Source organism: Astyanax mexicanus, chromosome 5 (assembly GCF_023375975.1).
Source record: "Astyanax mexicanus isolate ESR-SI-001 chromosome 5, AstMex3_surface, whole genome shotgun sequence".
Classification (NCBI taxonomy): domain Eukaryota; kingdom Metazoa; phylum Chordata; class Actinopteri; order Characiformes; family Acestrorhamphidae; genus Astyanax; species Astyanax mexicanus.
In genome coordinates this window covers 19,370,423-19,395,248 of record NC_064412.1, presented here as the reverse complement: position 1 = coordinate 19,395,248, position 24,826 = coordinate 19,370,423, and the positions used below count along the sequence as shown (strand labels likewise).

General features: G+C 35.9%; 1 protein-coding gene and 1 long non-coding RNA gene across 4 annotated transcripts in view; one reads left to right on the top strand and one right to left on the bottom strand.

The window, feature by feature from the left end:
* Window positions 1-24,826, top strand: part of negr1 (neuronal growth regulator 1) — a 264,347-nt gene that overhangs the window by 28,517 nt on the left and 211,004 nt on the right. The window lies entirely within an intron of this gene.
* On the bottom strand, window positions 10,978-13,462 carry LOC125802148 (uncharacterized). Its single transcript, XR_007439087.1, has 2 exons — window positions 12,902-13,462; window positions 10,978-11,282 (listed from the first exon to the last, which is right to left on the bottom strand). It is a non-coding gene; the product is annotated as an uncharacterized LOC125802148 (long non-coding RNA).

Below are 24,826 nucleotides of genomic sequence, written 5' to 3'. Positions count from 1 at the left end.
AACTCATTGATTAGTTTGTATAGAATCGATTTTCTCTCGGGTGTCCCATTTGTCCCCCAGACGAACTAGCTCAGAGCTGTCTGACGAAAAGACGCAGGAGTCAGTCTGCAGAGTAATGCTTTAGTTTATTATTTGTGCACACACACACACACACATGCTTATAGGACAGCAAAGTCTCTTATCAGCAAAAACTAGGGGTTGGGGGAGAGAATTGTGGGAAACCGGTTCCCAACTAAAACTTCGTAGGTTGCAAAAACCCAGTGAGGATTTAAACGGAAGAGTCATACAGTATGTTGCAATACCATAAAAAAAGATTGAACAGAAAAACATGTTTTTGGGGTCACTGAAATGCACAGTTTTGCAGTGTTGTAGACATTGTATTCTGTAGATATAACCATTTTTTCCTTTCTACATTTACATTTAAATTCACATTTATGCTCAATGTTGAGTATGGATACAGATAAAGATATATATGCTGGTGGAGCAGTACCACTGGAAATCATGAGGGCAGTGTAGCTGATAGTTTAAACAAAACACAACACACAAGGTGGCAACTAATGATTATTTTTATAAGTGACAAATCTGACTATTATTATTATTATTTTTTTATTATTATTTGTTGAGTATTGATTGGCTATTTTTGCCATGTACTCAAATCACTGCCTACTGTTCTAGTCTTCCTTTTGTCCAGTCTCTGCCCTTACGTAACATAAGCTCCCAAAGTAAATTAATTAAGGATAGATTATGCTCTGGTATAAAACGTGGGCTTAATAACTTAACTGTAGTTTCTGTAGTGTGGTGCAGTGACAAAAAGTAAATCAACACTCATTTTTTTTATATATTGGCATTGTCTGGATATTCTGTTTTATCTGTTTCATTTTGTTCGTATATATATATTTTTTGGATTAATACAATCTGGCTTATCCATTTTTAAATGACTGAGCCGAGGATGCTAACCATCAGTTCTCAGTATTGAAGCCCAGAACCTTGACATGTAGCTGCTGAATCAATTTTAATCTAGAATAGTGTGTTAGCAACAATGCTAGCTAGAGGTGTGCCAAAAAATCGATTCACATAAGAATCTTGATTCTCATTTACTACGATTCAGAATCGATTTAAAATGTCCCAAAATCGATTCTGAGGGGCGGGTTTTAGACTGATTTTGGGCTGGGTATTTTTGTTGGACCTGGCAACCCTGGGGATAGCGCTTGTCCTTTCAAACGGAGATCTTCCAGACACACACAGAGCGTAGGTGTTTGAGAATCACCGGTAAGATGGCAGAACAAGCACTATATTACATTAGATTAACGTGTAGTTTCAATGTTTTATGGCAGAATGCTTCATAACAAGCATAAAAAAGATCGCTAGTAGTTAGTTTCAGTAACTGTTAGCTAGCTAACTAGCTAACTTTCCAGTTCCACCTTAAATAACGCTACAGGTGGCAGCGGGCTGCAGCATTTAAGGCGGAACGGAAAAATACAATAAGCTAATCAGAGCTAATTTCAGCTCCTCATCACAGAGGAATTAAGGAATGGACCATATGAATTAATTTCTCCACCTCCTGCCCCCTTTCTGAAGAAATACAACCACCTTAAATTAACTAGTTAATCAGCAGCTGCTCCTGAACTTTAGCGCTCCACTGCTATCATCACATCAGCCCAGCAGCGTCACCTACACACCACCGCTAGTAGCCTGGTAATAAAGCAGTGTTATTTATTATTTATTTATTGTTCATTAACGTCATTGTGATATCCCAGTGATTCCTCTGTCACTGAGGACCCACATTCCTGCACATTTTATTGTTTTTGTAACACATTACCTGCTCCAGGACCAGTGTATATTATGGAGGGTTTTTTTTCAATAAGATTCATAAGCCAGAAGCAGAAATTTTTATAATTCAAATCGTTTTGAATCAAAAATCGATTTTGAATCGAATCGTGGCCCCCAAAATCGGAATCGAATCGAATCGTGAGATAGTAAACGATTCCCACCCCTAATGCTAGCTAACCCAGGTTTCCCTGTTATGCTAACAAACAGTGTTGTTGGCAGTCTGCAGTTATGTATAAACCTGATGTTGATTTTTATTTTGTGTAATATAACATCTTAACCCCTCATAGTAGATGCCCAGGTGTTTTCATTAATGTACAGCAAAGTTTACAATTAGATTCATAATTATATGTTCCAAAGCGTTTTACGATAAAATGCTTCAATGAAAGCCTTACAATCTCTATCCTATTTATACTTTTGTTTATTGGAAATACAGGCAGGTTTACATTTGAATCACTTATTCTTTAGAATCAGTGCATGAATCACAGCTGATCTATTGTAAAACACTTAATTTATAGTCATGAAAGGACATCGTTATTTGTACTGCTTTTGTATGTTGCAGAACATAGTATGTTTCAGTGCTTTCATCAGTATTATTGCTCTTATTAGTACTTGGAATATAAACATATTTATTGACCTTTAATCTTTTTAGTCTGTTTTACTGCAGAGGTTTATGTTTCAGTCATTATCAGTGAGGAAATTACTGGTGTAATTATTCTAGCTGTAGTGAACACTGTGGTAAATATATAGTATAGCTCTTTCATTTTTAACTGACAGTATAATTATAAGGCTCACTTATTATTTTTCTTTTTCTCGAAAATCGTTATCGTTATCGCATCTTATAATTTGCCTTTTTTTGCCATTCAGATGTGAGTATTATTGGCCTGTAGCCTGCTGCTAACCCTGGCTAGCACTGCTGGAGCAGCATTAGCCGCTAACCGTGCTAAACGCTAACTCTTTTGCCGTTCAGAGGTGAGTATTGTCAGACTGTGGCCTGCATGTTTACCATGTTAAAACAAGCTACGTGGGACGAACCGCTAGCTAAAATCAGGGTTCCTCAGCGTGGTGCTGTTTGGCAGCATTTACTGTTAGCCGCTAATGCTAATGCTGGAAATCTGGAAAATCTAAGCTTGCTGTAAATAAACAATGCAGGTCCTGTGTTTACCTGGCTACAATACCAGTAAATTATAGTTTTTTTTTTTTTTTTACCGACTAAGTTTGTGTGACTGAAACTCCACTTATGGAAAGGAATGATAGAGCGACTGGATGGACAGAATGCAGAAATTGGGCAGAAACTAGCCCTTAGTACAGATACACAGATTATCAGACAGCTCAGTACACCTACTTTTTGACTAAAAAAACTGAGTACTGATGTACTGATGACAAAAACATGTATCCAAGAGAGTAAAGTCTTAGTTAGTTAGCTAGACACCATTACACCGTACAGACAGTGTTTCAGCTAAATAAGGCTCAGATCACACATGTGTAGAAGATAAAACTCTAAATACGCAAACACAGTTAAGTGATTGATCTGAGTGATTGCAGTCTTCTATGCCTAAACTTACAACTATGTTAGACCTATTTCCAGCAACGAAAAAGCTATTTTATTAGCTATTTTCCTTTTATTAGCGAGACGCAGAGCAGAAATCTGGCATGTCAGACACGTCACCCACGTCACAACATTTTCGACGTTTGTAGCTACCATTAAAATGTTTTAATATCGCGTGACTTTAATCATAATACATTTCCTGTCTCCAGGTTCTTGCCAATACTCAGCCCTAGTGTTAACTCTATACCATGTCCGTAGAAACAACACCAGGAGCAGGCCTGGAGCAGAGTTCTGCTCGCCCACACTGCAGGATCATTACACGGTGGTGAAAAAAAGTCCACTTGAAAGATCAGACGGGCCTTTGTATACTAACTGCAGTTGAAGAAAAGAGAGAAATCAAAGGCATCTTACAGGCATGGATCACATATATTAATAAAATTTGAATGAAGTAGATGAAAGAAAGTACCCAGGAGACCAGGGAATGAGGGCAGAGCAGTGTCATGAATGATAAGTCACCCAGTATTTTGTCCCTCCAGCAGATCTCGGCGGTGGGGTCTTTGACGGCTGCCTCACAGCACTAATACTGTATTGAGAAATCTGTATCTGAGAAATGAAGCAAATGTACCGCCATTTATTTCCAGCAGGTTCAGAAATAGGATAGAAGTAGCCTTCCTAAGTAAGTTGCCTTTGTTCCATTGAAGTCGAGGGGAATATGGTTTAGACGTCTTCTAGTTGTTTTGTTTTTGTAACGTCATGAGCCCCAGAAAATGCCTGGAAGAGTGTTTATTTTACTGATGAACGTTCTGACATCCGTAGACAAACAATGCAATGAGTGTTTGCCCAGATCTGATTCAGTTGAACTTTAAAGCATGATGAAACTTGGATGCAATTCCTGTAGCTGGCAATGGTAATGTTTCAATCTCTACATCACCCCTCGGAAACTCAGGAGCTAAAGGCATTTCTGTTCATTCTTGTGCACATGCCTGTGTGAAACTTCCATTTAATGAGCCTGGAAAAAGTCACATGACCGGAGGGCACAATGCCTGCAGTATAATTGCACAGTCTATCGAAAAGACATAAAGATCCTTTAAGATCTTAATAAAATAAGAAATACGGATCTGTTGTTGGTGTGTTTGTAATTGTGCATTGTCACGCTGTGACTTACTGGCAAAGCTTTTAAATATCGGAGGCTAATTATCCTCATGAGTGTGTGCAATCAGCAGTAAAACAGCCTCTTAAATTGGTATTGACATTTTGTTGTATGCCTCTATTTAGGTGATGAAATTTCAGTGCGTTCACTCAATTTAATTGGATTCCTGTTACATTCATATCGACTGCAGGAGTGGTATGTATGTGTATATAGAGTCATGTATGGTTGCTGCTGTTGTGGAACTTCACTGAGCCTTTTTGTGATTTTGTGGCATCCTGACACTCATGCCTGTGAACTATGAATCAATTGGATCAAATGAATCACTTATCTGATTCAGATGATAGAGCAGCTAAATTAATTTACTGGCTTTTGCACTGATGATAGCTTGACTCCCGTGACCCTCTATTAGAACTGCAATTTGATATTTGAATGTCAGAATACTCAGGTTAATTATTAATGATATCCAGATTCTGTGTTAATCACGGGCCTGGGGGTGTATGGAATTGTCTATTATCGAGTTCTCCAACTTGTAAATTCATTGAAACTCTTACAATATAGTCACTCTACATACATCATATACATGATGACGATGATGATCAGCCTGAAGAGAACTGTCATGATAACCAATTTTTTCACAGTATGTCATTTTAAAACCTAAATGATATAAGAATACTTAATTCAGGAACATAATAATGCATTAAATATCTTATATCTTATATCTTACATAAAATAAAATCAAATAAAGTAAAACTGCTACTGTTTGTAATAGCTCATGTACGTAATATGCTCCTTTTACTAAGTAAAGGCTTATATTTATACTAAGCTCATCAGCAATCATTGAGTTCATGCACTGTACATACAACTCTAGAAAAAAAAAGAGAGAATGATGAGTTCCTTTGATTTTATCAAATTGAAAATCTCTGGAATGTAATTAAGAGGAAGATGAATGATTACAGCCATCAAACCAAGCTGAACCAGGAGTGGAATAAAGTTATCCAAAAGCAGTGTGTAAGACTGGTGGAGGAGAACATGCCAAGATGCATGAAAACTGTGATTAAAAACCAGGGATATTTCACCACATGTTGATTTTTAAATTCTTAAAACTTTTATGAAGATGAACTTGTTTTCTTTGCATTGTTTGAGGTCTGAAAGCTCTGCATCTTTTTTGTTATTTTAGTCACTTCTCATTTTCTGCAAATAAATGCTCTAAATAACAATATTTTTATTTGGAATTTGGGAGAAATGTTGTCTGTAGTTTATAGAATCAAACGACAATGTTCATTTTACTTAAACATATACCTATAAATCGCAAAATCAGAGAAACTATTTCAGAATTACTGTTGCAAACTCATATCTCAATATGCTGCACCTTTAATTGCGAAGTTTCTATGGCATAATTTGCGTAATTTAAATTCTGGGCAGTTATCAGTGGCTAATTTAGTGGACCACGGTCTCAGAGAAGGAATTTGCAAGGTTGTCCAATTAGCAGTGAAAAGTGTTGGGCTGTGAGTGTGTGTCAGCAGGGAAGAGGGAGCCAGTGGAGGCGTGTCATCAATCATCTCCACAGCTTTACCTCTGCTTTCTTGGCAGAATGGAGGCCTGATCAGCTTGGGAATGACACGCCAACACCACCGAATATCAGTGGAGAGGATATTTAGGACAGCTTTTTTTAAGTCATTTTTGGATGCGTGCAGGTTTAGCCTGGCCAAAAAATACTGTTATTTACCTAATGCAGCAAACGTGGAGCAGTTTGGACTCAGTTATTGTCCAGGTGGTTCTGTAATTGGTGTATGAACCTGCAGGTACCATCACAGACAAAACAAAACACCAACATATAATAGCGGGCGTCAGCCACTTAAAATGTCTTTGTTCAATTTTAATAAACCGGTGTCAGTGGAAGTGCATTATCATTGTTTACACACTTTCACACAGTAAACACATCGTTTATTTATTGTCCTTGGGGGGACTGAAGCCTCATCCATTTCACATCAGTTAAAGCAGTCTTATACACTACCATTCATGAGTCTGGAGTCATGAAGTTCAGAAGTTTACGATGAAATCTGTTAAAGAAAAAAATTCTGCAAATAGATAATAAACTATTCTAGTTCAAGCTATTTAGGGTGCCTGTTCAAAGAAAGGATCAGGTCTCCAGTCAGATATCTTGCTTTTTTTTGTAGACAGTCTGGTGCAATCAAGTGATCCTGAGGACATCATTTTATAGATTCTTATAGGTTCATTTAAAAGGTTCTAAAAAGATGCACTCAAACTGTCCTAAGGAAAAAATGTGTTTCGATTTTTCATGCTACTGTAAAGAATTTATTTAAAAATGGACCTAAGTTATCCTGAGGAAATGATTGTTAAGGTATCCTTTCTATAGGTAATTTATATTTTTAAATACATTCTTTAAAGATGTATCCAAGGGGTCCTGAGGGCATTATTTTAAATAAATGTTTTAAAGATGCATCTAGATCATAAATAATTGTATAGGTTCCTATAGGTTAATTAAAAAAATGTGTATCCAAGTATTAAGTATTACTGAGGAAATAATTGTATTTATTCTTATAGAAGCATCTATTCTTTAAAGAAGCATCCAGTAGGTCCTTAATACTTTCTTTATAGGTTTCTGCAAGAGGTTTTTTAAAAGGTGTCCAAGTTGTCCTGAGAACATATTTTACTATTTCTTTAAACAAATATATATTTTAAGATTGAATATTGACACTGGCTGACAGTAACAAAACAGTAGAACAACTAGAGCCTAAACAAAGCACAAATGTAACAAACAACAGCTGAGCCAACAAGAACCACTTTGTTCTAGTTAAAAGTTTATATTAAATGGTTTATATTAGTGAACAATTTTTGAGAATGGACTAACACTAATAATGGACTAACATTATAATAGCATTAAAACGATTATCAGAGAGAGATTATTTTTATTAGTTTATTTGTTTATTTGTCTGACTAATGAATCTGTTTATTAATGAGACATGCTGATCAGTCTAATGAATCTGTTAATTAATTAGTCTAATGCAGATCCAACAAAATCCGCAGCTCTAGTCTGATTGGATTGTGCACAGCAATTAATGTGTGTAATGGCGTCTAATGGCAATGGCCAAACTCTCTCAGAGCAAAGGAGAATTGAGTATATTTACAGACTGGGTTTATGAAGCTGGTGTGAAATGTGTAAAAGTGTGTTTGGGTCTGTGCCCAGGCAACAGCAGCATTACAAGGCCTATCACAATAATTCTTTGTACAATATATGGACATGAAGGCAATATTAATTTAGCGAGAAGATGCCATTAGCAAAAATGAGCATATGTGTTGGCTTTGTTCAAAAACACTTATTTTATCAATGTTTCATTTGTATTTTCCATTCCAGTGTCTGAGAATTCATAAAATTGATAGGATGTAACTGCATTATTATTAGTAATAGACCAAAATGAAATTTGTGACTGAAATTGAACAAAACAATAGAAGCATATTTGCTCTTTTTTTTTTGTTGCATGATTGCATAAATTAAATAGCCCGATTGTAATTAAATAAATATTTTTGAGCACTGAAAACCAACCAACCAACAAAACTTTACTGCATTTTTTTGTAATTTGCAGTGGTGGCCCACGCAATTACAAACCCTGCAGAGGACTTTAAATTGTAAGCGAGGACTGTGGACACTGGAGCCGACTTAAGCTGGGCTGGGCCGGTTTAGCCATGATTGCTAACAGCTAGGATAGCTAACAGCTGTGATGCTAACAGAAACAACATTTGTCTCTGCTCGGTTGGGCTTAAGCAGTTTAGGTGTGATGCTATCTGACTGTTGTTCTGAGCTGGATTACTCACTGAGTTGATTACAGACTGTAGTCTGTGTGTGAGCTCAGTCTTCACAGTGCCCTATCACTACAGGGAGCCCTCATGTTTGTTGATAGCTTTAAGCTAACTCTGATGTCTTTGTGACAGCTCTGTTCTGCTGCTGCTGAAAGAAATCCTGAAGAGGAAACACTGCAGTATGGCCTAAAATAAATGAGTCATTGTTCTGTATAAATTATTCTTTTCACTTTTTTTATGGCCGAAGATTTTCAGCTGTCAAATATTCAATGCCTTCCTAATTATTATGATATAAAAATATCATTAAATATTCCTAAAATCACAATAATATCATTTATTGCTGTTATTTTGGAATGAGAAAATAATAATAAAATAATACAAAATATATATTTATCTGAACAGACTTAAAGTCCTCTCCTCTCCTCCTTAATGCAGCACCGAGGCGAGTGTTGCCGTGGCTACTCTGGCTGGTTGCAGTACTTTTTGATGTCTGTGGTGGCTGTGTGTCTATCCAGTGTACAGCAGGGTGCTCTTTTCTGGCCTATTCTAGCAGATCATGAATGGGCTTAAGCTCTCAGCACAGCACTGCATTTCAAATTCAGCCCTTTCAAAAGCCTGCAGCACTGCTGGGTCACTGTCATGTCGCTCTGCATGTGAATCTTCATTTTTTTAATCACATTGATTACATTTTAGTGTTACTAATCCCCCTGATCTGCGCTCACTCCTGATTAAAGCACGGCCCAATACAGTATCTGGTCTGTGGACGCTATTGTGCTCTCAAATCACTTGTATGAATCGGAGACCTTTGTGGGACAGATGTTAAGAGGGCCATAATCCCTGGCAAATGGTCTCATTGAGAGCTTAACCTAGGAGTTTCAGCTGTCCAAAAAAGAAGCTGAATTTTAAAAGGACAAGCATTCACGGAATTCTCTCCATTCATCTGTTCTCTGGTGTTCTCTCTCCTCTCTCTATTTTGACTCACTCCCTCCCTCTCTTACACACACACACACTGCTGACAAGGGTGCTATCACAGATGGAACGCAATACATCTTCCCTTATTATAAATGGCAAACCTGTGCAGGTTTTATAGTTTGCTATGTCATGGTCCATCTGTAAACTTGGCCACCAAACAGTCTGAACTTTCACTTGGAAGGAAGGCTGTTGAAGTTAGGAATGGACTGAATATGCAGCAACAGAAAACCAACCATTTAATACCACTGATATAATAATAGCATATTGACTGGGCATGCACAAAATATTTGGCAACCTTAAATATTTTTGGTTGCCAAATATTCATATATATATGAACAATTATTAGCAGTAAAATGTCTTAAAATTGCCATAATATTGTATTTTGCAATTTTCTTCAATCATCTATTCTCTTCTCCATTCATCTGTTCTCTTGCATTCGTTCTTTATTTTGACACACACACACATACTGCTGACAAGGGTGCTGGTAACACTTTATTTTAAGGAACACAAATTAGGCACTTATTAATGTCTTATTATTTGCTTAATAAAGCCTTAATTAGACATTTATAAATGATTTATTCACTACTTATTAGTCTTTATTCTGTGTAAGGGTTATTGGTGCTTAATTAGTGGTCTGTTATGTAGAAATGATTAATAATGGCTGTATTAGTTCTTATAGTGCCCTATAAACAGTTATGTTAGCACCCAGTTAAGCAGGTTATTAAGCATTAACTATTAGCCAAATCATACACGTTATTAGTGTATAATTGGTCGCAATCTGATCTATGTGAGTTTGGTACGGTTATAGCTGTGCTGGAGTTTACTGAGTTAATCAGGGTTTAATAAGTCACTAATAGACCAAGAAGTGTACCATATTCTAAAGTGAGGTTCTGTTCATCACTAATTACACCCTAAAAAGAACTGACTAAATATTTCATCAACCAATCCCCCTCACAATGTACTTAATAAGGGTTTAATTAGTCACTAATAGAGCAAGAAGTGTACCATATTCTAAAGTGAGGTTTTGTTCATCACTAATTAGACACTAAAAAGAACTGAATAAATATTTTATCAATCAATCCCCCTCACGATGTACTTAATAAGGGTTTAATAAGTCACTAATAGACCAAGAAGTGTACCATATTCTAAAGTAAGGTTCTGTTCATCACTAATTACACACTAAAAAGCACAAAATAAACATTTAATAAGTCAATCTCCATCACAGTTTAGCTAATAAGTGCTTAATAAGTCACTTATACACCCAGAAGTGTACCATATTCTAAAGTGAGGTTCTGTTCATCACTAATTAGACACTAAAAAGAACTGTGTGTTTGACTTCCCATTTACATAAGTTGAATGTCAAAAATGCAGTTGTCCTAATGAAACAACAGAAAACACATTTTAGCACATTTATTCTCTTTTGAATTCAAGCAGTTTTATTTTCTATTGTTTTAAGACTCTCAACTGTTAAATTTAAAATGTAGATTGACTGACTGACTGGTCGAATGTGCAGATACCAATATAGCTGAAATGGTAACTGTAACAGCAATGGCAACATATGAACATGACTTATCAATTATTATGTACCATTTATTACCACATATTTTGCAGTGTACTATATATTGTACTTTATATTTTGAACAATACATTTCACTATGTATTCAAGAATATATTTTAATATATTACTATCAATAATACACATACCATCTATTACCACACATCACAATTTATTTTATTATATATTTAACAATACACTTCACTATAAATTCAAGAATATATACTACCATATACTACTATATGTATAATACAAAAACAGATAAAGGTATGCTTAAAGTTCAGAAAAACATCAACATTAAAGAGTTCCATCAGTAGCACTCGTGCAGTCCCACTGGCTGTAGCTTGTGCTTTTGCAGTCTTCCAACAATGGGCTGAGACAGTGATGGTGCCTTCCTTCCCCAGTTTCACCTTAAAACAAAGGAAGAAAATGAGAAATAAACAAACAATGACCACCAGCAACACAATGCTACTTAGTTACAAGTGGGTCCGAATACTTTTAGATTAAAAACAAGTTTCAGTATTTGGAACCCACCGCTAACAAGCCTAATTTAAAGGTAAACTGTGATAGTTTAATAATGTACAGCTAAATTCTTAATACAAAATAAATTAGCATAGCTATTTCATGGGATAAAGTGAGATAGCTAGATTAGCTAATTAAAACATATCTCAAAGCTTATTTAGCTAGCTAACTAGTTAACTTAAAGCTAAGTTAGCTAGTTATAACTTATAAATTAAAGCTAGGTTAGCTAGTAATAAATCCAAAATTAAAGATAGGTTAACTAGTTATAACATAAATTAAAGATAGGTTAGCTAATTATAACTTAAAAATGAATGCTAGTTAGCTAGCTATAAATTATAACTTAAAGCTAGGTTATCTAGTTCAATTAAAGCAAAGGTAGCTAGTTAACTTAAAGTTAGGTTAGCTAGTTAACTTAAAGTTAGGTTAGCTAGTTAAATTAAAGTTAGGTTAGCTAGTTAAATTAAAGCTAGGTTAGCTAGTTAAATTAAAGTTAGGTTTAGTTAGTTAAATTAAAGCTAGACTAGATAGTTAAATTAAAGCTAGGTTAGCTAGTTAAATTAAAGTTAGGTTAGCTAGTTAAATTAAAGCTATGTTAGTTAGTTAAATTAAAGCTTGGTTAGCTAGTAATAAATCCAAAATTAAAGATAGGTTAACTAGTTATAACATAAATTAAAGATAGGTTAGCTATAAATGAATTCTTATAAATGAATGCTAGGTTAGCTAGCTATAAATTATAACTTAAAACTATGTTAACAAGTTCAATTAAAGCAAAGGTAGCTAGTTAAATTAAAGTTAGGTTAGCTAGTTAAATTAAAGTTAGGTTAGCTAGTTAAATTAAAGGTAGGTTAGCTAGTTAAATTAAAGTTAGGTTAGCTAGTTAAATTAAAGTTAGGTTAGTTAGTTAAATTAAAGCTAGACTAGATAGTTAAATTAAAGCTAGGTTAGCTAGTTTAATTAAAGCTTGCTTAGCTAGTTAAATTAAAGCTAGGTTAGCTAGTTAAGTTAAAGTTAGTTTAGCTAGTTTAAATAAAGCTAAGATAGCTAGTTCAATTAAAGTTAGACTGGTTAGTTAAAATAAAGCTAAGCTAGCTAGTTGCATTAAAGCTAGGCTGGCTAGTTAAAATAAAGCTAAGCTAGCTAGTTACATTAAAGCTAGGCTGGCTAGTTAAATTAAAGCATAGGTAGCTAGTTAACTTAAAGCTAAGCTAGCTAGTTACATTAAAGCTAAGCTGGCTAGTTACATTAAAGCAAAGGTAACTAGTTAACTTTAAGCTAGGTTAGCTGGTAGCTAGGTTGGCTAGTTAAACTAAAGATAAAGTAGCTAGTTAACTTAAAGCTAGGTTAGCTAGTTATAACTCATAATTTAAATTGTGTTGACTAAGCAGTTTAGCAAGAATGTACACCTCACTATAATTTTTAAACTGCTTAAAAAAACTTAGCCTTATTATCAGCATGTGGATTCTTTAAACTGTGTTATGATGAGCTACTGTTTAAATTAAGGACTCACCTTGCCAGATAACTTTAGAAGGACTGCGGGAAGGTTTCTGTTGGGTCAGAGTCAGTTATCCAGCTGGTTGACACAGTGCTCACTGCATTGGTCCCTCCATCCAAGAAACGAGGGCAAACCATAACCTGTATATTTCATTCAGTTCATTCAATCTGAGAGCCAATTTTAGCGTCTTTTCTCCGAACATCATCCAAAGCATAGTCCCGCCCTATCGCGCTGTAACTGCTGATACTTGTTTGTCTAAATCTTCTGCTCTTGCAGTCCAAACACAGAACGCTTTTCCCCAGAGTTGCCAGGTTCGCGGTTATCCTGCCAAATTTGGCTTGTCTGAAATCCACGGGTACATTTTTGCTCACTCTTCAAACTGAAAATGTAACAATTATGATTTAAGGAGAGGGAGGATATTTTCAGCAGGTTACAACTGAGACACAGCACATTTACAGGAACTGTTGTATGTGGTGATTCACTCACACTGACCATAGCTAATGCTTTTTTTTTCTTGCAATTATTTAAAATGATTTAAAAAATTTAATACATTATTAGCAATATAATAAAAATCAAATATAATATAATATAATATAATATAATATAATATAATATAATATAATATAATAATATTCGTATGCCCTTATACACAAAATTAATGATAAATCACAAAGTAAAATTAATAGACTGTATAAGTGTAATACACCTAAATATACGATTTTGGGCTAGGGCTGTGTAATGTATGTAGCATTTGGGCAAAAAAAAATGTAATAACTTGTCAATCTTTGTTACATTAAAATTTTTTATATGCAAACATGAATATGACCGCTTTATTTAAGTAATTGTAGATGATGTAAATGTAAATGTATTTTGTTTATTGGGTTTGTAACTGTGGACCTTTATTGGCACATTCAGGATGTATTTTAAACCATGCTACGCTTTTGTCTCTTTTGTGAAATGCTTAACTAAGAAAGACACTAATAAATACAAAAAAAGCATTTGGTCTAAAAAAATATTGCAGTTTAGCAGTTTAGAGATTTTGTCTTTATTGTGGTATGTTTTTATATTTACCAATATATAGACATAAATGGTCCATGCATAAATTATCATATATTAAACAATAGATGTCCTTTTTTCCATATATGAAAACTTATTATTTAATATATTGCACTATATTTTCCAATATATAGCCATTTATTATGTTTCATAAGGGATATTAGTTACATAGCACCAGAAAGTAAACAAATATACCAAATAATTCCTAAATATACTAAATTGTTCCAAATATATCAAATTATTCCCAAATATTCTAAATTATTCCTAAATATATATAATTATTAAGATATATCAAATTATTCCCAAGAGTACAAGCCGTTTATTCTGAACTAATTAAGAACTAATACAGCCATTATTAATCATTTCTACATAACAGACCACTAATTAAGCACCAATAACACTTACACAGAATGAAGCCAAATAAGTAGTGAATAAATAATTTATAAATGTCTAATTTTGGCTTTGTTAAGCAAATAATAAGACATTAATAAGCGCCTAATTTGTGTTCCTTAAAATAAAGTGTTACCAGGGTGCTATATTACTTGGAGGTAATGCTGTCAGCATTGGAGATGCACAGAATATTCTGGCAGTGGAAATTATTTGGCCGATTAATTAATATACTGAACAATTACATTTTTAATGGGGCAATCAAATCTCAACCAGTTTGGACAAAAAAGGTTTAGTGTTCAGTAAATACCTTTTTAATAGTACTTTTATACTTTTGTAGTTGCAAAACACTATATTTAGGTAATTGGTAATAGGTAATTCACTGGTGAAAAAACTGTCAAAAAGAATGAAAACCTGCAACAAAAGAAATGTTTGTTATTGAGTATTCAGGTTTCAATTAAATGTTTTATTTAGTTAATTTCTGGTTTTAGACCAACATTTTCAGGCCATCTCTAGTCAAATCAAGTTTCAGATTTAAATATTCATGAAATCTGATGACAAATTAACTTTTGATTTTTTTAGGAAATTCCCACCATGAGCCAGCTGCTTGACTGCTCGTTTGCAGGTCTAAACCAAACACTAACCAGAGTTTGGCTACACATTATGTATGCAGTATTTTTACTATAAATATCAGCTCAGACTCAGTATGCCAGAAACTGTACTCTGTATCTCTGGTGAAGCAGGAAGTAAGATGGTCAAATGCTCACAAGGACTAAATACCCTGTAACCCTATTACTCTACTGTCTCAGTCCACATGATTTAGTTTGTTTGTTTGTTTGTTTGTTTTCATTTTCAGTGATGGTTCTGTATCTCTCAGTTTATGTAGAAATGCACATCCTAAATATGCTTTCAAAGATTTGTTTTAAGGTATAGTTGACACATTTAATAATTTAGATTTAGCACTTGGCCTAAATAAAAAATAAACATAATAAAATTAGCCATATTTGATAACTGAGAGTTACTTCAGTAGTTTTGAATGGAAGATGCTGTGCTAACACTATGAATTAGGGATGCGCTGGATATTAGGCAACCAAGTTCTTTGGCCAAACACTGAAAGTGTTTTTTTTTTGTTTTTTTTTTCCACCTGTTTTCAGCTGAACAATCTTTGTTGCCAAATATTTGATGCATGCCTCATTTGCCTAGTATTAGCATAACATCGATCTTCAAATTACCAAATAATTTATAACAAACAGTGACTCATTTATTTAAAGTCATATTGTGCTTTGTTGGTTTGTCTACTAAGACGAAGCGACTCCCATTGCTGAAACACAGATGTGCAAATATACAAACACAGCTTGTCTAGTCTCTGTAGAGAAGTACTGCCAAAATAATAGAACTCTGGACTTTGGAGCAGATAAACCTATTGGCCTCTTGGGATTTATACCTAATAGGGGTATAAATCCCTGGCTTTGAGCTGTGGAGAACTGGAACTGTGTTGTCTGGAGTAATGGTGCTCCATCCAATAATTTTGGGATTTTGAGTTAGACTGTGAAAAAAAAAAACTATTTTTAACACGTTAAATCTACTTTTGGGGATGATATATATTTTAACACCTAATTTGTCCTAAAGAAACATGGGAAAATGACTTTATTTTAGAATATTTGGCCAAAAAACAAGGAGAAAATTTGGATTTATTTTCTGAGACTATGTGAGTAAGTGGGTTTTACCTCCTTCATTGGACTGTACATAAAGTGCACGGTAAAGCGAGCGTGTCAGCCAACAGATTTTCCCCATAACCTACTTCTTCCACTGCATTAGGTGGCGAGGGGTGTGTTGGGCTCCGGGAAATGAGCTGCATTCAGAAAGTCAGCAAACAGAAACAGGGGCACGCAGAAATATGGCTGGGTCCCGGTGGGCCTTCCTACGCATAATTATGCCAATATTTGTAAAGGGGAGATAGCATTAAAGTTGGGCAGGATTTGCCTATCTCTGTTAGGCAGGGTGAACGAGTGCACACTTCTAAACTTTAGGTTCTTCTGGAGTGGAGGGGAGTACCTGTTGTTTGAATGATAGCTTTAGGGAAAGCACATTACGTTAGAAAGATACGCTTCGGAATCACCCAGCTTGAGCTCATAAGATGGTTGCGGCAATATGCTAATGAGCATAAAACTATTACTTCGAGGATATTGCGTCTAAGTTTGAGTGTTATGCCTCAGCAGGTCTGGCTGTTGCACAGAGTAACAGAAGATCGACTCGGGTTCTCAGCATAGCTGCTATGAGGGCTGCACAACAGAATGTTTGCTGATTTATTAGCACTAGGGATTCAGAATGATACCAGAATCATATCTTTATCTGCAGGTAATGCATTCATCAGCATTGGAACAGATGTTTAAAAAGATATCGGGCAGATGTTTAGTTTTGACTCATGTTTTAAACCAGTATTTAATGTATTTAACAAACGCCAGATTTTTAATGCAGGCAAATATTTATTTCCCATTAAATATTAAGATGATTGAATTAAATTGATTGAATTGGCATCAGAAGTTTTTTATGTGAAAAATGAATTAGCTAACTGCATCAGTTTAGCATTCTTAGATCATTGTGTAGATCAAGTTTGGACACACCTTCCTATTTAATGCTTTTATTTTTTGTGTATTTTTCCTACATTGTAAGTTAGCACTGAAGTCATCCAGAATATGAAGAAACACATAAGGAATCATGTAGTAACTTAAGTGTTTAACAAACCAAACCATACTCTGTGAAGCATTTAGGTGCTCTTATCTGGGGTGGTGTTAACTTGCAGTTTCTAAGGCTGGTAACCTTGATGAACTCTTCAATCCGGGTTAGCACCCGAACATTCCTTTCAGACAGCTTCCTCTTACAGCGTCCACAGTTAATCCTGTTGGATGTGGTTTGTCCTTCTTGGTGGTATGCTGACATTACCCTGGATACCGTGGCTGTTGATGCATCACAAAGACTTGCTGTCTTGGTCACAGAGGCACCAGCAGGACGTGCACCAACAGTTTGTCCTCTTTAGAACTCTGGTATGTCACCCAAAATGTTGTGTGCGTAACAATATTTTGAACAAAACTGTTAACTGAACCTTCACACTCTGCTCTTACTGGTGCAACGTGTATTGCATATACAGTATGAGTCACGTCTAGTATTGTTAATGCTATGCCGACATTCCTGCATCCAGGCTGAGGTGTTTGTGTGTAGTCCAGCAGGAGTAAAGGTGGCTTTATTGGTCCAAATAATGCTGGCCAGTCTTTAATAACATTATTGATTCACCACCAGCGCACTTTTGTGTATTGCAGTTGCAGGTGTAATATCTTGCCAGTATTTGTCCAGTATTGTAAAGCCCTAGCTTGTATTATTGGAATTCTCCACGGGTGCACATATCTGATGCTACTTGCCCATGTTACTTTCCGCAAGTCTGACCTGATATCAGACAGAAGCTGAGATTAAGGAGTGAGTTGCATTTAAAACAAGGCCATGCCTCATGCTCCACTTGAGCGGGCAGAAGCAGAACTCTCCATGTATAACTAAGAGCAGAGACTAAAGGCACAGTAATCTCACAGTGCAGCCTGCATGAGCTATCGCTTCTGACTACAGGATACAGGCCTACTGAGATCACCAGCTGGCGTATCACTTAACATGCTGATTTGGGTAGTAAACAGCTGATATAAGTGTGATTCACAGCTGCGCTGCTAAGACTTTGGCCAGTTTTACTCCAACAGGGCCGAGTTTTTACAAATGAAAAGAATATGCAATATTTTTTTTACCTTAAAATAACCACTTTAAAACATTATGATGCTCCAATAACCTGTAATAGGAGTAATCTCCATTTCCACCGTTGCTACTCTGAGCTTGGCATGCCAGAAAATACACTATTCAACTTTGGAGGAGAAGAAGAAGTCAGGATAACACTTATAAGAACTGTGTAACATTTGTGTAAAATCCTTTAATATTAGTGTACTGCATGCAATTCTTTCATGTATGTTCAGTACTGGGTCTGTATCTCTCAGCTTGTCCAGAAAAGCATGTGTAAAGCTTGTTCTTTAGTGGTGTCTCAAAGCGAAAATTTTAGGAAAGCCCACAAATAAGAAATACCAGTTCTCTCATAATGCTGATATAAAAAGACACAGCTGCACCTTAGTGTCTTATCACAATGATTATGTTGTTAAATAAGCATATATATGTGATGGGTTGTAAGAAAATATTGCTATATCATCAGCAGTGTTACAATATTTTGTTTTATTGTATTATATTGTATTGAATTAAATGTTTTTAGTATTATTTTACATGTAAAAATTGGTGCCAAGCAGTTATTCATTTAGTGTTGTATAACAATATCATCAGGTCTCACTGTTAAGATTGCATAAAGATTAAACTTTCATTTACTCTGATTTTATATATATATATATATATATATATATATATATATATATATATATATATACATACAATAAGTGTTAATACAGTGTTTTATACTATGAGAGTGTTTACTAAAATCTGATTTAAACAATTGTGTTACATCCACTTTGCATATATTGTCACAATATATTGTGATATATTAAATCATTTCAATACTTGAATTGTGATACGTATCCTGTTAGCAAGTTACACAGCCCTAAAGACATATTTGTCTATTATGCTGTGATAGTAGGCCTGCATGATATAATATATCGCTTAAGCATTGTCATCACGATGTGCGCATGCGCAGTAATCACATTGAAGGACGTGCCATGTCACTTAAGGCTATTAAATCAAACACGTCATGTTGCAATGTTTTGATTCTTGATACAAGAAGTAGATACACAGTGCTGTCTGTGTGTCTGTGTGAGTAACAGGCTGCTGCTACCTCAGAAGCGCAGGTAAGATGGGCAGCGGGAGTGAGCACAATCACGAGGTAACTGTGTGGCCTTCACATAGCTGTGCACGTGTTTGTAAACGCAGGTGTCGAAAGCTGTGCAAATCAGTTCGACACAGTTTTGCACAGATTTCCTGTTACCACCGAAACTATGCTTTTAATTAAAGAAACACCTTTTAAAAGGCCATTCAAATCCTGATTTAAATCTGATTTAAGGGCCGATAATTGTTGTTTTGCTGTTTTCCTCGGGTTTTAAGTGATCGACTGACTCTAAAGCGCTGACTCAGATCTTGGTCGGTCCAAATCTCTGGCACGAGACAGCGCATAGGTGGGGGCGGGGCTGGTGATGTCACGGATCCTGCATTGTTAAATATTGACGATATATATTTTCGAAAAAATAGAAAACATTGCAATGTCATTTTTTTTTCAGTATCGTGCAGCCCTATGTGATATTATTCTGCAGCATCAGTCCATGTACTTTTTTCACTTTCAATGATGTTTCTGATGTCTCAGCTTGTCCAGAAATGCATGTGTAAAGCATGTCGTTTAATAGTATCTCAAAGTGCAAGCTACCGAAACTTCCCAAATCTACATGATACTTATTTACAAGAAGTACCAATTCTAGCAGGAGACAACTGCACCTCAACATCTTATCCCAGTGATTTGGTTGTTTAATGAGCCCATGTATGTTGTGATTTCAACACTGATGTGTTTCCAACATTGATTCAACACGGCAGTTGCTCATTGGGTTCCAGTCTGCCAGTGCCGGTTCTGCAGTGTGGCTGTGTATACCTCCCCAGAGCCCGAGCAGATCAAAGATAGTTCTGACTAATTTAGAGCTGTCAACTTTGATTATGTTAGTAATTGAGTAATCTACCAATTATTTTGACAAATAATTGAGTGTTTTTCAGGGATGCTCTGATATGGGAACGATTCGATTTCTGATATCGATACATAAAATGCATAAGAGGTGGGCTTGGGATCTGATCCAGGGATATTGTAATGGGTTTAATGCCTGATCCAGATTTGATCTTGGGTTTTTACTGCTGCTTCGTGCTGTACTAACACAGCGGCCTCTGGCGTCCTCTAGACTCCATCAATGGACACCAATCGATATCTGTAGCACTGAATAGGCTTCCTGGAAGAAAGCCCAACAAAGCGGTTTAGAGTCTGCAGTATGGAACTATTTTACACTGGAACATGAAAACCTCTAGTGTTTTGACTGTGTATGAGACCCTTGTTCTTCAGATAAAGGCTTGTAAAATCCATTGGCATGGTTGTTTCATGGCGGTTTATTTTTTGCTGCTTTTGGCACGTCTCTAAAAAAACGTGGGTTTATTTCACTACTGCTACATCTCTCAATCTTCAGTTAATCCTCCTATTATCTTAAGGGTCAATTTGCCCCATTCACTGTTTAACATCTCTGAACAAATTACATAATTGACATCATTTTTGTGCTTCATATTTAATGACTTTTCCTAATTTAATCAAAAGAAAAGCCAAGTAAACATAACATTTACTATGATCATTTATTTTTAATGTCCTGTACATGTTTTGTTTTCTTCTCTGATAGGTCGACTTAACCCTAGACCATTTTAGCAGGATAAAGCCTAAGAAATATCAATATTTTACACATGTTTGTGGTGGATAATATTGACATCTCTAAAAATGCTTTAATTTTATTCAAATTCAGTCAAATTTACCCGAAGGATGAAGGGTTTTAGTAAAGGTGAAGAGGCAAAAGACTTTGAACAGAATCAAAATCATCTTATATCCCTACTAGCAGCGACATTATAGGACACTGTTCTCAAGAAAGTTATTCGTTTTATTTTATTGTTTTTGATTTCTAGACAACATATGGAAACAATCCTTTAGCAATTTGGATTTCTCCTTTCTCCTTGTATAAAATTAAGTGTTGCAAAGTTCTTTATGAATTAACGTTTACTGTTTTTATTTGTGCTGAACATTTGTAATAAAACAGTTTATTTAGTTGCAGTATTATTCTTGTAAAAACTAAATACAGATTCTGTACAAGTATTGGTGTCAATATCTGTACCGATACCACACACACTGCTGGTATCAGTGCTTTTCAACATGCATGTGTGATTATATTGTGGGAATCTTTATTTTTCCATAACTCTAAAACTCTTAAATGTGCAGTTACTTAACCAGCCTATTTAAAATGATTAAAAAATACAGAACACTGTCTTTATCAAAATAAAACCTATAAAAAATAGGACACTAAAAAGTCTCTAAAAGTTGATAATGGTATTCTGTATTGGCAGATGCCTCAAAATCTGTTCTTGGTATCTCTACCAGAAGAGAAGTAGTAGTATCGGTGCACCCTTAGCAAAAAACAGTCTTGTATATTGAAATATTGTGATATAAGGGTGTGCCATATCATATCAACAATATTAGACCCTGAAATATTGTGCCACATCACCCACCCCTAATTAACCCATGAGGGTACAAAAAAAATAACACTGTTCTCATTTTTCCTTATATATCTACTAGAGACAGATTATATCTATACAGTATCATTTATTTTACTTTAATCTTGGATATATGGAGATATTTGGAGAGCATTATTAGTATTGAGATATTCTGGATCATTGACTTCTGTGGGATTCAGAGCAGCTTAGACTGTCTGAACCCCACTACCAGCTGCTTTCAGATGGTCTAAGCAGGATTTTTCAGCGAGGTGGTAACAGGGCTTACTGCTGAGTTGTATCAGGAGTGTTTTGAGCATGAAAATCAGCAGACTATGCTGGCCTGAGGCCATCTCGGACTGGAGGTGGACATCCCTGCTTTAATTACTGCCACTGCCATGGGATCACCCAGAGAAACTATAGAGAACCGTGGCCTGTGCTCAGTGTTGAGGAAAAGGGCAGTGTTGCTCCTCTAGAAGAAATGGTAAAAATGGTAAAACAGGATTGCTTCGGGGCTGAGTGGTCCAGCGGACTAAGGGCGTCTTCACACCGGCACTGTTTGGTCTCATTTAATGCAGTCATTTAAACAAGTGTCAAAACAGTAATTGCACTTGGGTGCGGACTAAAACAACTGTACTGAGACCAGTCCTTTTTTTAAACTAACTCTAGAGCGTTTAGTTTTTGTTTGTGGTGAGAACGTTATTCCGTCTCGATCTGACTCAACTACCAAATATACTCTTCAGGTTTGAACTAAACGGCTGTTCAGGTACAGTTCAACCTGATTTATTACCCAGATAATTACCATAGCTATGACCAAAACTCTCTGTCTCTGCTGCTCCATGCTAAGCTGTTTTCACACTGATCACAGTATGTGCAGTGTTCACTGCTTACACCTGCACAAATCCGCTTACTGGGTGGACATCCCATTGAAAACACTGTGGAACAAAGAACTTTTTTCTTGCTATATTTATTTACTTGCTCCAGCACCAGACAGATCTGACCAATCAGAGGAGGCAGCACGCTTGCTTGGTTTGCTGGGGCGCATTTTGATGCATTTAGGTTTGGGCATGTGTGAAAACAAACCAAGCCGAGAGGAAAATGTACACAAACTTTTCAACTGATCCAGACCAGGTAAATTAACTACAGGTAAGTGCAAAGTGGTGCAGCAGACTAAGGCACTGGTAATATGATTCAAAGATTGGCATCAGCAGCCAGAGTCCGAGAGAGCATAGTTGATTTGGTCTATCTGACTAAGTAGATGGCACTCTTTCCCCACATCACTCCCATTGTTAGCCTGTCTGCCACAGGCTGTTAGCTGATGTATTGGAGCTGTGGATCTGACGCTTTCCTCCAACCCCTAGTAATGCTACATCAGCGGCAGCTGGAAAAGAGGCAGTGCCAGTGGTAGTCCTAATCTAATAGGATGATAATTGGCCGTCCAAATTGAGGAGAAAATATAATATATCAATAAATAAAGATAAATAAATAAAAATATTAGGATTGCTCCCACAACCCTAATCCCACAGCTTGTAAAAATGAGATAGAGAGTGAATATTTATATAAGGTATTGTATCAGACAATGATGGCTGCAGCACTTTTGAAAGAGCTTTTAGAACTGCTGGGCAGATTTGAAAACAGCTAGGTGCTATCGACCGTTTGTCAAAATTCCAAACTATTTCTTCTTTCATAGCACTGCTCAAGTGAAGCTGTGTTATATAACAGATAAACCACAGAGGGGTGTTCAGTGATATGAAAATGAAAATAAAAAAAAAAAAAAAAAAACTGGATTACATTTGCCTCAGTTCACGTCATGCCTGCATCCACGCACAGTATGCCAAACCTTACCCAGACGTGTGGCGTGATCTACAGAGAGTTGTGATTGAAGTGGGCTGTTTATCAGCCTGTACGGATGCCTCAGTGAATCAGCGTGCCGCTCCAAAACGGAGGGAGAAGAAACAATAACATCCAACCGTTCCCCGATGAGAACACATCCAATTGCGCTCCCCGAGGACTCGCAGCAGAAGACAGCCCAGCTGGGATTTCCAGCCACAGATAAGATACGGTGACAAAGCTATGCGGCGCCCGCACAACCCTGGAACCTAGATTTGTTTGTATTCTCAGCATTGTTGAAAGTGTATGTGATCCCCTGGCTTGTCAGTTGTTGTAACATCTTTGACAGTTTATTCATATCAGGCTCCCTATGTGCCTGAGGGGGCTTTAGACAGAGGACAGACCCCCGAAGAGGAGCTGCTCGATGTGGGGCTCGGTGCTGGAGCCACCTCCCATTACTCTAACAACTGCTGGAAGAATGGAAGTCCATCTTTTACAGCTAATTGAGAGAAAACTTGGCAGCATCACTTGGCTGCATGTACACCTGACGGAATCAGTATGTTCTTCCACAAAGGAGGGTAAAGGAACAAGAAGATCCAGCTGCTCCCCAGTGAGAACATGTCCAATTGCATTCCCCAGAGACTCACAGCTAAATAGGGGAAAAAAAGAACAAATATTTTCAGTGTTGTATGTCACATAAAGAAACTTTACTCCAGTTGTCTTACTTGAATTTAATTGGAACATAATTACCAATAACTAATACTTAACTATCATTTTTCATTTGGTATTTTTGCCTCCAATGGCTTCAGGAATAACATATAGTACATTTTTATTAAGCTTGTGTTCTTACTTGTGCAATAGAGCTTTTGAGTCTCTTTGAATACTTAAACATTGAGTATTTTATGTCTATGTATAGTGTTTATTAAAATATATAAAAATATTTTTTATATTTTGTAAAGGATGTTGTGTTATTTTTTATATTCTCCAGCTGTTTTTTTCTGTTAATGATGTGTGATTTCTTCATATATTGTTTAATTTTGTGGGACACAGTAAACCCAATACTAATCAAAGCCTTAATTTAAAGCTTTAGTGTTTTGTATTATATGTACTTCACACAGTACAGTAACTCACAAACCTATATTAAAGCCCAGTCATGCAAAAAATAATAATAAAAATACTTTGAGATGCTGTGAAACCGTCAGAATCTTGAAAAATACATATAAAATAATATGCATTTTTGGCCATACCAAAACATACCAAAACCCAGCACTAGTATGACGTTAGATTTTCATGTAGCAACAGATTTTCATGTTTTTTTTTTTTTTTTTTTTAGTAATGAATGGGGTTGGCCTAGGCCTCTTTTTT